This window comes from Pogona vitticeps, chromosome 1, assembly GCF_051106095.1.
Source record: "Pogona vitticeps strain Pit_001003342236 chromosome 1, PviZW2.1, whole genome shotgun sequence".
NCBI lineage: Eukaryota > Metazoa > Chordata > Lepidosauria > Squamata > Agamidae > Pogona > Pogona vitticeps.
The window spans coordinates 155,623,414-155,634,718 of NC_135783.1; the positions used below are offsets into that span (position 1 = coordinate 155,623,414).

Consider the following 11,305-nt stretch of genomic DNA (forward strand, 5'->3'; position numbering starts at 1 on the left):
TTCCCTAACAGTGCAGAAATTGCTTGCGGAATTTCCTTCCATAGGTGTCAAAATAATTTGACTGGCTGAAATTATCAATGCATGCTGCACCTTGAAAGCACCAATTGGTGCTTTGCTCCAGGCTACCAAATGAATTGGGTCACTCCTGAAAACATGGCCCAAGAAAATATTCTGCCTCCACTGGAAAATTCACATACTCTTCATACCATGTGTAGCTCCATACAGCAGCATTAAATTGCACATAGACTTTATTCATGTACTGTCATTTGATTACTATCCTCTACCCCATTCTAAAGTTGGGGGCATCCATTTTCCCACTTTGCTCCTATTTCCTTGCCTTCTTGGCTGATCCACCATGTGGACTGCCAAGGTTTCCTGGGTAGCCAAATGAAGCTATGCCAGTCCATAGTAGTGTTAATGTTGGCATGCCTTAATTGCAAGAAGGGAATTTTTGAAACGTGAGAGAAATCCACTAACATTTATAATCCCCATGGTTACTCGGATGAGCTTTGGTCTGATTATTCACCCTGTGCTATTAATAGGACACAGTGGTGCCTTGGTGACAATCTGGTGTTATTTGATCCCTGTTATGAGAGAACTTAATTTGCCAAAACAGTGGTGGCATCAGTAAATTTTGTTTTTGACTGAAGGCATGAAATAAAGTGAAACTATTTAGGTTTTCCTGTTATTTTTGGTTATCCTCCCAGAACCTTTTGGAACAGGAAACAACAAGAAAATGCTAAGGAGACAGCCTGGCTCATGCCTTTTTGTTTGCAGGTCTTTGCTGCTTGGATTGGAAGTTGTGTGGTTTGAGTGACAGAGGCTTCTTGTGGCATTCATATATTTCTGGTGCTCTGGTCAGTTGTTTGTTTTTGTAAGCTTTTGAAATTGCAGCTAGTATCCTGTTGTCAGTCCCAAATAAAGTAGAGCCAGTAACTCAGTAGAATTTACCAAAAAGCAAGTGATTCAATTGGTCTGTCTGTCTGTCTGTCTGTCTGTCTGTCTGTCTGTCTGTCTGTCTGTCTGTCTGTCTGTCTATCTATCTATCTATCTATCTATCTATCTATCTATCTATCTATCTATCTATCTATCTATCTATCCCCCTTACCTAAACATACTCAGAATCCTACTGTCAATCTATGCTTGTATAAAGGAAAATAAATAAATCTTGCATTTATTAGCAAAGTGCTTTGTGTGTATACTGTGTGCATGGGAATGCAACCGCTGCCTCATTAAGGAGCAGCTGTTTGTTGCCAAGACTTCCATGATTTCTGCTACACAAATGCAAATTAGCAGTACTGTTCTGGTCTGTGCTGCATGCTTCTCTGTGAACTCTAGAAAGCCAGGTATTTAGTGGAGGTGTCTTTTCCCCCTTACTGTAGTCGATAAGCTGCCACATTGCAACATACCCAGAGGCATCTAATTAACTTTACAGTGTAAGCGGCCAGTGTGAATGTCATAAATTCTAAAGTGTGCATTTACCACAGATGTATCCTGCTAGGCATGTCAGAGTTGCCAGATGTGTTAAAATTCAAAGGCTTACTAAGGGCACTTTGATCTGGCTCTTCCCTTATTAAATCTCCCAGCAATGTGCAATACTTTACAGGAACTAAATGGTCAGATGGAGTGAAAATGAGCAATCTGCCTTCCAGGTGCATTTCACATTTCTATGAGGTAAAGTAATTCTTCAAAGACCTTCTCAGCCTTTGAAAATGGCAATTTTCTAGATTAACCAGAATGCAGTTGCTCTATTGTCTGAAAAAAAAACACATACACCTTATTTTTTGTTTTAAAAGGATATGGTGACATGGAATCCTCAGAATACCGAGCAACCCATCCAGTTTGCTGACACTTGTAGTATTTTTATATTCATACAGACAAAGGAGTGTTATGCATGAACACACATGAATGAATGGAAGTCTTGAAGCTTTATTTCTAATAAAAATTCAAATCGAAAGTAACTGTAGAAGAAAAATGAAAGTAGACATTTGACCAAGGCAACCTTGGGAAGACATTGAGAGGCCTTGACTGAAAGCTTCTTAGCTCTGAAAACCTTCAGTTCTTCTCTGGCCTGGGCTGAGATAGAAATTCCAAGCTTTCCTGGCTTTTCCATACCAGCTGTACTATAGATGTCTTCAGGACAGGACCTGGGTAACACAAAGAAGATAGAGAAGGGAGCTTTCATCTGAGAGGAAAGCTAGGGTGACTCTTGAGATCTCTTCATGATGAATAAAAAAGAGACACAACTATGTGCTTTGTGAGTAACATTTAAAAAGGGGGGAAGATGGGTTACCCCCATAGCATTACTCAATGCTGCATTTTGAGAGTTATTATTTTCCAAGAATTTTTTGGAGAGCCTGAAGTTATTCCATTTATAGAAAACCAGTTTAGGGTATGGCCACCATATCTTTCTCAGGGTTCTTGTCTGCCCATGTCTTGTCTTCACAATTGATTCTACTCATTTCATGCACTGCAATTTTATCAGCCTGGAAAGGTAGTAGAAGGGAAGGGGATTTGCTTGCTGGAACTGGGTGGTGTTAAAGTCATATTAGTCTTCTCCCCCCCACCACAAACTGTACATGATGTAGGGCATTAAGACTTCCCAATGGTTATGCTTAGAAAGCCCAGTGAGGCTATTGTGATAGAATGGCCCTGTTCATCTGTCACATTCACAGAGATGGATATTTGCCTTAATCAGAAAGAGCCTTCTGCCTACAAATACTCCACAAATATATCCCTGTGTCTGAAAACCACCGTCATTTTTCCCTTCATATATACATAATCCCATTCAAAAGCATAGAAAATAACATTCCAATATTAGAGAGACCAATACATACCAAGCCCCATGTATGTGTAATCAATTAATCTAATTAAAGGAGGGCACCCCACTAAAATGTATACACTATACAGGGAAGTTGCAAACTTCTAATATGTTTTGATGTTTTGTAACTGTGGAACAAGAGTTCATATTTTGATATTTATTTTACAGGAAGGGTGAGCTAAAGCAGAAAAGAACTGTGAGAATACCATTATGCATAGTGATAGTTATCCTGGGATAGGTTTCTTCATGTTTAATCTTTACAATGACTTTCTTCATACCAGCATAGAATATGTTCTCAGGTTTGTTGGAAATGTATAATTGCTTGGAAAGCTAAGGGACAACTTGCATAAGGCTCAAAGGCAATATCCACACACTTGGGAGGAAGCCATATTGAAATTGGTGTCATTTACTTCACTGTAAACATACACAAGATTGCACTGTAAATTGAGAATCTGGTTTTTAATTGTTTTTAGCATTAAAAAGAGAGGTTACTTACCTGTAATTCTGGTTCTTTGAGTGGCCATCTGTGAATTCACACTATAGGGTTTAATCTGCGCTTGCGCAGAGATTTCTGGAATATTCTAGAGCAGGGGTCTCAAACTCAATTTACCTGGGCCTGCTGGAGGCAGAGTCTGGGTGAGGCTGGGCTGCATCAGATTTTCCGCCAAGTGGAGCAAGAGCCCGAGGAAGCTGCCCAGGAGTTTTCTTAGCCTGGCTGGTGCTCCGAGGAGGAGGAGGAGGACAGGCACACGAGCCCTCGTAGCCAGCCATGACCCCCTCCGTCTCCTTCTTCACTACCACCACCACCACCACCAGCAGCAGGACGAAGAAGCGGAGAAGGGAGGGAGTGCTGGCGACCGCCTAGCAGGGGAAAGGAGGGCACGACATAAAGTTTTTTTTAAAAAGCCTCACAGAATTGCCTTGTCAAAGGAGAAAAGCCCCCATCGGTACCCGGCGAAATTAAACAGAATGGGGCGCCCCCCCAGGTGCACACACGAACACACACACAAACGCAGACAAGGAGGTCCAGCAACCTTCCTCTGAGGCACCCCCCCCATAAAAAAAAGGCACACTCAGGTGGGCTGGCTGATAGGCTGTAGTTCCAGATGGAGGGTGCAAGAGGCGTTGTCTTGGGAGAGAGCCAGGGAGCAAGGCAAGGCTTTTTTTTTACTCTTGACAGCAGAGGATGCGTGGGTGCTTCAGGGGGCAGGCAATGCGGGGGCCACAAACTATCATCCGGCGGTCCACAAATGGCCCCTGGGCTGCATGTTTGAGACCCCTGTTCTAGAGCTTTAATACGTATTCACCAAGACCGCCCCCTAGTACACATGATCTGCCCATCCTGGCGATTGCCTCAGTTCTGAAGAACAGCCTACTGCTGCATCAATGTAAGACAGATATGACGGACAGAGGGGAGGACGGGTGGGAAGTATGAATTCACAGATGACCACTCAAAGAACCAGAGTTACAGGTAAGTAACTTCTCTTTCTTCTTTGTGGTCTCTGTGAATGCACACTATAGGTTGATTAACAAGTTTACTTACTGGAGGAGGGATGTCACAGAAGGGAGCACAGCCCTGCCAAATGCTGCATCTGTCTTAGCTCTGACATTTAGGCAGTAATGAGCAGCAAACATAGAAGGGGTTGCCCTTTGCTTGATCATCAAGACTCAGAGCACACGAAGGCAAACAATCCCCTCTTTTACACTGCTGCCACCAGGTGATCACTAAATCACCATTACTTGAGGAAGATGAAGATTCAGGTCCACACTTCAAAGTCTTTTAAATATAACTATTGTTTATTGATTACAGAAATTGCTAGTGATTCATGAATATCTACTTTAGATAAATTTATTATTAACAACAATCTTCTATTTGATAATACACTCCCAACTTTAATCACACCTCAGAATTTCCCAAACTCCACACTCTATCTACTTCTCTCTCCCAAAACAATCTCTCTCTGACACTTACTGACTCTCTGACTCCGCCTCTTATAGCATCTCTCTCAGCTCTTCCTTTCAGCAACATGAATATGCATGAACAATTACATAACAAAACATGAACCATTGACCTAATAAAGGGGACTGCTACACCCAGGTAGCATCCTTACAGATGTCCAGGAGAGGTACTACTTGAAGTAAAGCTGTGGAGGTATTAAGACCCCTCGTGAAGTGAGCTTTAATAACTACAGGCAGAGGCTTTTTGGTGAGCTGGTATGCCAATTTTATAGTTGTGACAATCCACCAAGGGACGGTCTGAGAAGAAATGTGGGAGCCTCTGCATGGGAGGTGTGGTGTGACAAAGAGCCTCTTTGACTTGCAGGAAGAGGAAGTTCAGGAGATATAAAATGCAAGGGCTCACCTGACATCCAACATATGGAAGGAATGCTCAAGATCAGTTGATAGCAATGTTAAAAAAAGAGGAGGTAATAGGTTGTTTGAAGTGGAGGTCCAATACAGTCTTTGGGAGAAAGAAAATATTTGGATAAAGAGTAGCCTTGTCACAATGGAATTGGAGGAATGGAGGGTCTACTCAAAGGGCAGCAAGTTCTGAGGCTCTGAGGGCTGAAGTGATGGCGACCAGAAAAAGAGTCTTGAAGGAGAGAAGGTGCTCGGATGTGGTAGCAAGTGGTTCAAATGGAGGGGGTGTGAGATGCTGGAGGACATTGTGTAAGGCTGATTGCAGAAGGGGAGGAAGACCAGAAGGTCGCACATTGGAGACACCTTTCAGGAACTGTTTCCATGTAGGGTGACGGAAAAGTAGGGCCACCTCTGAATTATGTGGCTGATGTGTGACTATGGCAGAAATGTAAACCTTGAGGGTGGACAGGGAAAGCTGTTTACTAAAAAGACAAGAAAGGAACATAAGGACTGCGTGAAGAGATGTCAGATTGGTTGGAAGGTTGCGTTGAGTCGCAATTTTTTGGAAAGTGGCCCATTTATAAGAATAAAGTTGTGTGGTAGCAGGCTTTCAGGACGTTAGCTAAGATGGTGGCTACCAAGGGTGAATCCTCCATGCTGTGAAGTGGAGAGTGTGAAGGTCGGGGTGGTAAGTTCTGCCTTGATGCTGAGTGAAGAGGTGAGGGATGAGGGGTAGGTGGACATAGTCTGTGGAGATGGATTGGAGCATGGTGACCCACAGTTGCGTGGGCCACCACGGGGTGATGAGAATTCCGTATGAGTGGTCCTGATGGAGTTTGACTATTGCCTTGAGAAGGAGAGGAATAAGTGGGAAAAGATAGATAAGATGTTTGTTCCAGCTGGTCATGAGCGCATCTCTGAGGGAGCCTGGGCCTATGTCTGCTCTGGAGCAATAAAGAGTGCATTTTGAGTTTTGGAAGGTGGCAAACATGTCTATGTGAGGCTGTCCCCAGAGTTTGGAAAGGTGGAGAAATACAGCCCGATCGAGAGTCCACTCGTGAATTTGGGCCCGACTCCTGCTTAGGGAATCTGCTATGTGATTGTCTTGAGTGGCCATGTGAACATAGGAAAAATGTTTCCACTGTTGAACTGTAAGGTACAGCAATGGGAGTGAGTGAGTACCTTCCTGTATGTTTATGTAGAAAAGCACTGTGATATTGTCTGTGGTCACTTGTACAGCTGTGCCAATGATGATCAGCTTGAAGGTGCGGAAAGCTTTGAAAATAGGATAGGAGGGTGTGGCATGCTCTGATCCATGGGGTCACAAAGAGTTGGACACGACTAAACGACTAAACAAATAGTTCAAGATTGTTGACATGAAGGTCCCACTCAACTTGAGACCAGGTAGCATGGATGCACAGGCCCTTGCAATGCGCTCCCCATCCGATGGAACTGGCATTGATAGCGACTTGGACTGTTAGTTGAAGAGGTGCAAAGGACCTACCAATGAATGGGTTGGCTGGAATTTCCCACCAGAGAAGTTGGGCTGAAAGTTCGGGTGTAACCTGTAGGAGCTTGGAAGGTGGGTCTGACATTGGATTGAAGAAGGAGCTATACCAAGCCTGTAGGGAGCACATTTTTAATCTGGTATGTTGAATTACCATGGTAGCAGAGGCCATGAGGCCAAGAAAGCATTGGGTCTGATGCGCGGTGACCATCGCAAAAGGTAGAAAAAGGAGGATAAGAGCACGAAGTTTTATTGCTCTCAATTGAGGGAGGAAAACTTGTGCTTTTTGAGAGTCCAGAACTCCACCTATGTAGATGACTCTTTGTGCAGAGGTGAGTATAGATTTTTCTCTGTTGACTTCGAGGTCCGGATCCACAAGGAGGGAAAGCGTTATGTGGATGTTTCTCAAAGCTTGAGAGTATGAAGGGGATACCAGTCATCTATGTAAGGGAAGATGGAGATTCCCAGAGTGCGCGGATGAGCTGTCACAGGAGCCATGTATTTGGTAAAGACTTGCGGAATGGTAGAAAGACTGAACAGAAGGACCTTGAATTCATAGGTGGTGGTTTCTATGGAAAATCTTAGGAATTTGCAGTGGTTTTGGCAGATGGTAATATGAAAGTAGGCATTGCTTAGGTCGATGGCGGCAAACCAGTCATTTTCTTGAAGAATGGGTAGGATCCATTCTAGCGTAACCACACAAAAATGTTTTTGGACAATGTAGTAGTTTAGATATTGGAGGTTGAGAATGGGACATAAACCTCCATCGCATTTTGGGACAGTAAAGTAATGGGAGAAGAACCCAGGATCATCTTCTGAGACATTGAGAGGTGATGCCGCATCTTTTCAAAGAAGGGATCAAATCTCTTGTTTTAGAACCTGTGATGGTGATGTCAGAATGGTACTGGGTGGTGGAGATAATGTGAATTCTATTGCATAGCCGGTGGTGATGATAGTGAGGATCCAAGCATCAGAGGTGATAGATACCCAAGATGAAAGATGGGCGAAAAGATGGGTGGTGCTGGGTGGAGAGAGATGGGACAGATGGATCTAAGTGATGGGTAAGTCAAGGGTTCTGTTTTGTTTTCTTGTCAGGACGCCAGAAAGATTGTTTGAGGCATTGACATTGGGTGCTGTGTCTGGGTTGAAATGATGACGATGACTGTGGTAAGTATCTGTTTTCATCAGGAAATGGTCTGTATTGCTGATAGGAATAGGGGTGACACTATTAGTGTCATTGGGATCTGTAGTATGGTTGGGTGTTATAAGAATGAGCTGTTTTTCCTCACCTTTTGCAGGTTGTCAAGTATTTCATCAGTCTTGTCATAAAAAAGACTGGCACTGTCAAAAGGTAAGTCTTCAATTCACATGCAGGAATCATTGGAAATGTTGGCCGAGTGAAGCCAAGCGTGTCCGTGAAGGGCTACAGCTGTAGCCATGTGCTTTGATGCGGCCTCAATGACATGTTGTGCGATGATATGCTCTTGACATGCCAGGGCCATAGGCTCCTGGTGAAAAGCGAGGCTACAAGCGTTATACTCATCTGTTGCTGATTGGAGTGCTGGGAGAGCTTTATTCCAGAGGTACTGATGGTATGCTCCCATGGCTGCAAGATAACTGGCAGCATGTAGGGTAAAAGAGGCAAGAGAATAAACTCTGCAGGCAATGATGTCTAGTTTTCTACGTTCCTTGTTAGGAGTGGCATTAGAGCAGTTTCGTGCTCTGTTCTGTGTAGCATCAACAATGACAGAGTTCGGAGGTGGATGCTTAGAAAGGAAAGCAGTGTTATCTTCATGCGTTTTGTATAAACTTTCTACCCTCCAAGACATTTGCAGTACAGAAGATGATTTGGACCGTGACTGTTTCGTTAGTTTCAGTAAGGATGAAATAAAGCCCATATGGAGTGGTGGTGTCTGGTCTTCATTAATGTCCTCATACACCTTATTGGATCTAGATTGGGTTGGTTGTTGGACATCGAGATCCATGGCTTTGGCTACGCGAAGCACTAGCTGGGAGTAGGATGGGAAGTCCTCCAATGGCAAGGGTGGATTGGCATCCGCTATGTCTGAATACGGTGTGGGCAGATTAGGAGGTGACTCCTGTGGTGGTAAGAAGTCAGAAGTACCCGAATCAGAGAGTTGTGGCAACAATGTCTGAGAAGAATGACGATACAGAGGAGGAGAGGTGTCGGGACAAGACTCTGGTAGGTAACGGGGAGGCCTGTCAGGAACCTCCTTGGATGGTACAGAGCGAGTTGCAGATTTAGAATGTTTCTTTTGACAAGGTTGAGCAGTAGTAAGAGGTGCAGGTGAAGGTCCGGTATATGTAGTTGTCACTTGGAACGAAGAAGCACGGACTTGTGAGAGTGCAGCGGGGTCAGTAGATGAAAGTGGAACCTTAACCAAAGAGCAAGAACGTTTCAGTTTCATCGGCTGTTGTTCAATGAAATAGTCAGGAAAATGACTCCATTTGTGAGAAGCCTTATGTGGCTTCGGTACTGTAGGGAGAGGTGTGGTGTCATCCTCGGAAGAGGTTTGGTAGTATTCAAGGGATCACAACTGGTACGGAGGAGGAGATGATGAGTCCGATATATCAAAATAGATAGTAGTACCCATACCGTGAGCGTTTAGGCTGTATGTAAAGTTCAGCATCAGGTTGCCAGTATCAGTATGCTTGACGTTAATAGCGCTTGGGTGGAGGCTCAAGATAAGTTGGTGGTTCATATAGAGTGACTCTCCTAGGGTGATGATTCCGAGTCAAAGAATCATGAGATGCCAACAACCCCACAGAAGTCGGAGGTTGTGCAAGATCGGCATTAGATCGGCAAGTCTCTGGTGTATGGTGAGTCTTTCTGGATCACTTACACGGAGGTGACGAGTTAGGTAAAACAAGACACCAACTCTGAGTCACGCAGAGAGACTGAGCAACCCAGGGAATTTGGGGCTCAAATGTTCCGATTGGGAGAGAACTGTCACCTCACTCGAGGTGTTGGCCCAAGTTGGAGACTGGGCAAGGAGAGGAGACAGTGGTTGACCAGAAGGTGGTGGCAAGAAATCATCATCAGGAGAGCCAAGGCAGACAGTTGGTTGGTCCTGCAATGGGATTGTCGGAGTAGTTTTGTCAGGTGCTGTACACTTTTTAGGAGCATGGGAATCCAAGGAGGATTTCTTAGTCTTTTTAGGTTTTGAGTGTTCTGGTATCCAAGGAGGGTTCGATACTGGTATCGACTTAGCTGATGTCAAAGACTTGGATTTAGAGGTGGACTTAGATTTGGATTTGGAAGTTGGCGGCTTTGTCATTGGAGAAGCGGTGGACACCTCAGGGGATCCTTTATGGAGCTGAGAAGTTTGGGAAGCCTCCATGTTTTGCACTGGGCATAGAGAACGTTCCCAGAGAAAGGACCGAAGTTGTTGTTGTCAAAGTTTGAGGGCTTGTTTAATAAAGTTTTTGCAAAACTGGCACAAAAATGGCTGCTGAGATTCCCCAACGCAGAAGAGACAAAGATTGTGGAGAGGGGGAGCTTGTTGGAGCATGAAGTGCACTGTTTGAACAGTGGCAAAGGTCTATAAATGGCGGGGAAGAGGGAAAGGGAGAGGGGGTGAGCCAAAGAAGGAGAAAGATTAGAAAAGTCTCTTACAATTTCCCTCTGTTATGTTTTATTTTAGGAAGAAATTGAAAGCAGTGGTGAATGGAGAGCTCAACGAGAGGTGAACCTCAGTGGCAGCAAAAAGAAACTAAGGCAACTGCCAAGACGGGCAGTGTGGGAAACGTCTGCTTAAAGATTGTAGCTACATTCTGTTCTAGTGACATGCAAACACTCCTGGCAGGAAGTGGCAGTTGCCAGCAGGCAGGGTAACCCCTTATTCTGCCCTTTCGCTTAGAGGTAGAGCATAAGATCAAAGGGTTATTTTAGCCAATCCTAGTTACGATTAGATAACTAGTATCCTATCTGTCTCTCTCATAACATACTATGTAATCATGGTAAATAAATAAAATAGCTCTCAGGGCATTGCCAGTAGGCTCCGCTGGCTCGGACATCTGCTGTCAACTCCTTTGTCCTCTCTCTAAGTCAATTAGCCTTCCTTTGTTCCATGATCACCCACAGACGGACCACATGTACTAGGGGGCAGTCCTGGCGAACGTGTGCTAAAGCTCTAGAATATTCCGGAAACAAGTGCAGACTAAACCCTATTCACAGAGAACACAAAGAAGAACTGAACAAGTTTCATATGTTTACCTTAGTTATATCTTGTTCGTAGTTTCATTCAGGTCATGCAGTTGTTTCCCCCCCCCCCCATTAAGTTAGCAGAGAAAGCATTCTTCATTCCTTAAACCTGATCATTTTTGAAAAGTGCATTTCTTCCTCATTCAGCTGAATATCCCATTGAATGAACCTGACGTCATGAACCTTATCATGGCGAAGAATTTACCATGACAACCCATTATGTTGCATAGCTGAACCACATACAGAGGATAGAGCTGTACCCGTGCATACCAAGTTTCCTTTTATGTTGGCCTTCAGTACTTCCTGTTGCCAAACTAAAGACATATGTCATGTTCTCTGTACTTGACAGGTTGCTGACCGTTAGATATGACCTGCTAGATTCATCCGAATG

General features: G+C 44.1%; 1 long non-coding RNA gene across 1 annotated transcript; it reads left to right on the forward strand.

Annotated features, from left to right (window-relative positions):
- Positions 1-7,406: 7,406 nt before the first annotated feature.
- LOC110088797 (uncharacterized) lies at positions 7,407-11,074 on the forward strand. Its single transcript, XR_012088372.2, has 3 exons — positions 7,407-7,856; positions 7,988-8,040; positions 10,355-11,074. It is a non-coding gene; the product is annotated as an uncharacterized LOC110088797 (long non-coding RNA).
- Positions 11,075-11,305: the final 231 nt, after the last annotated feature.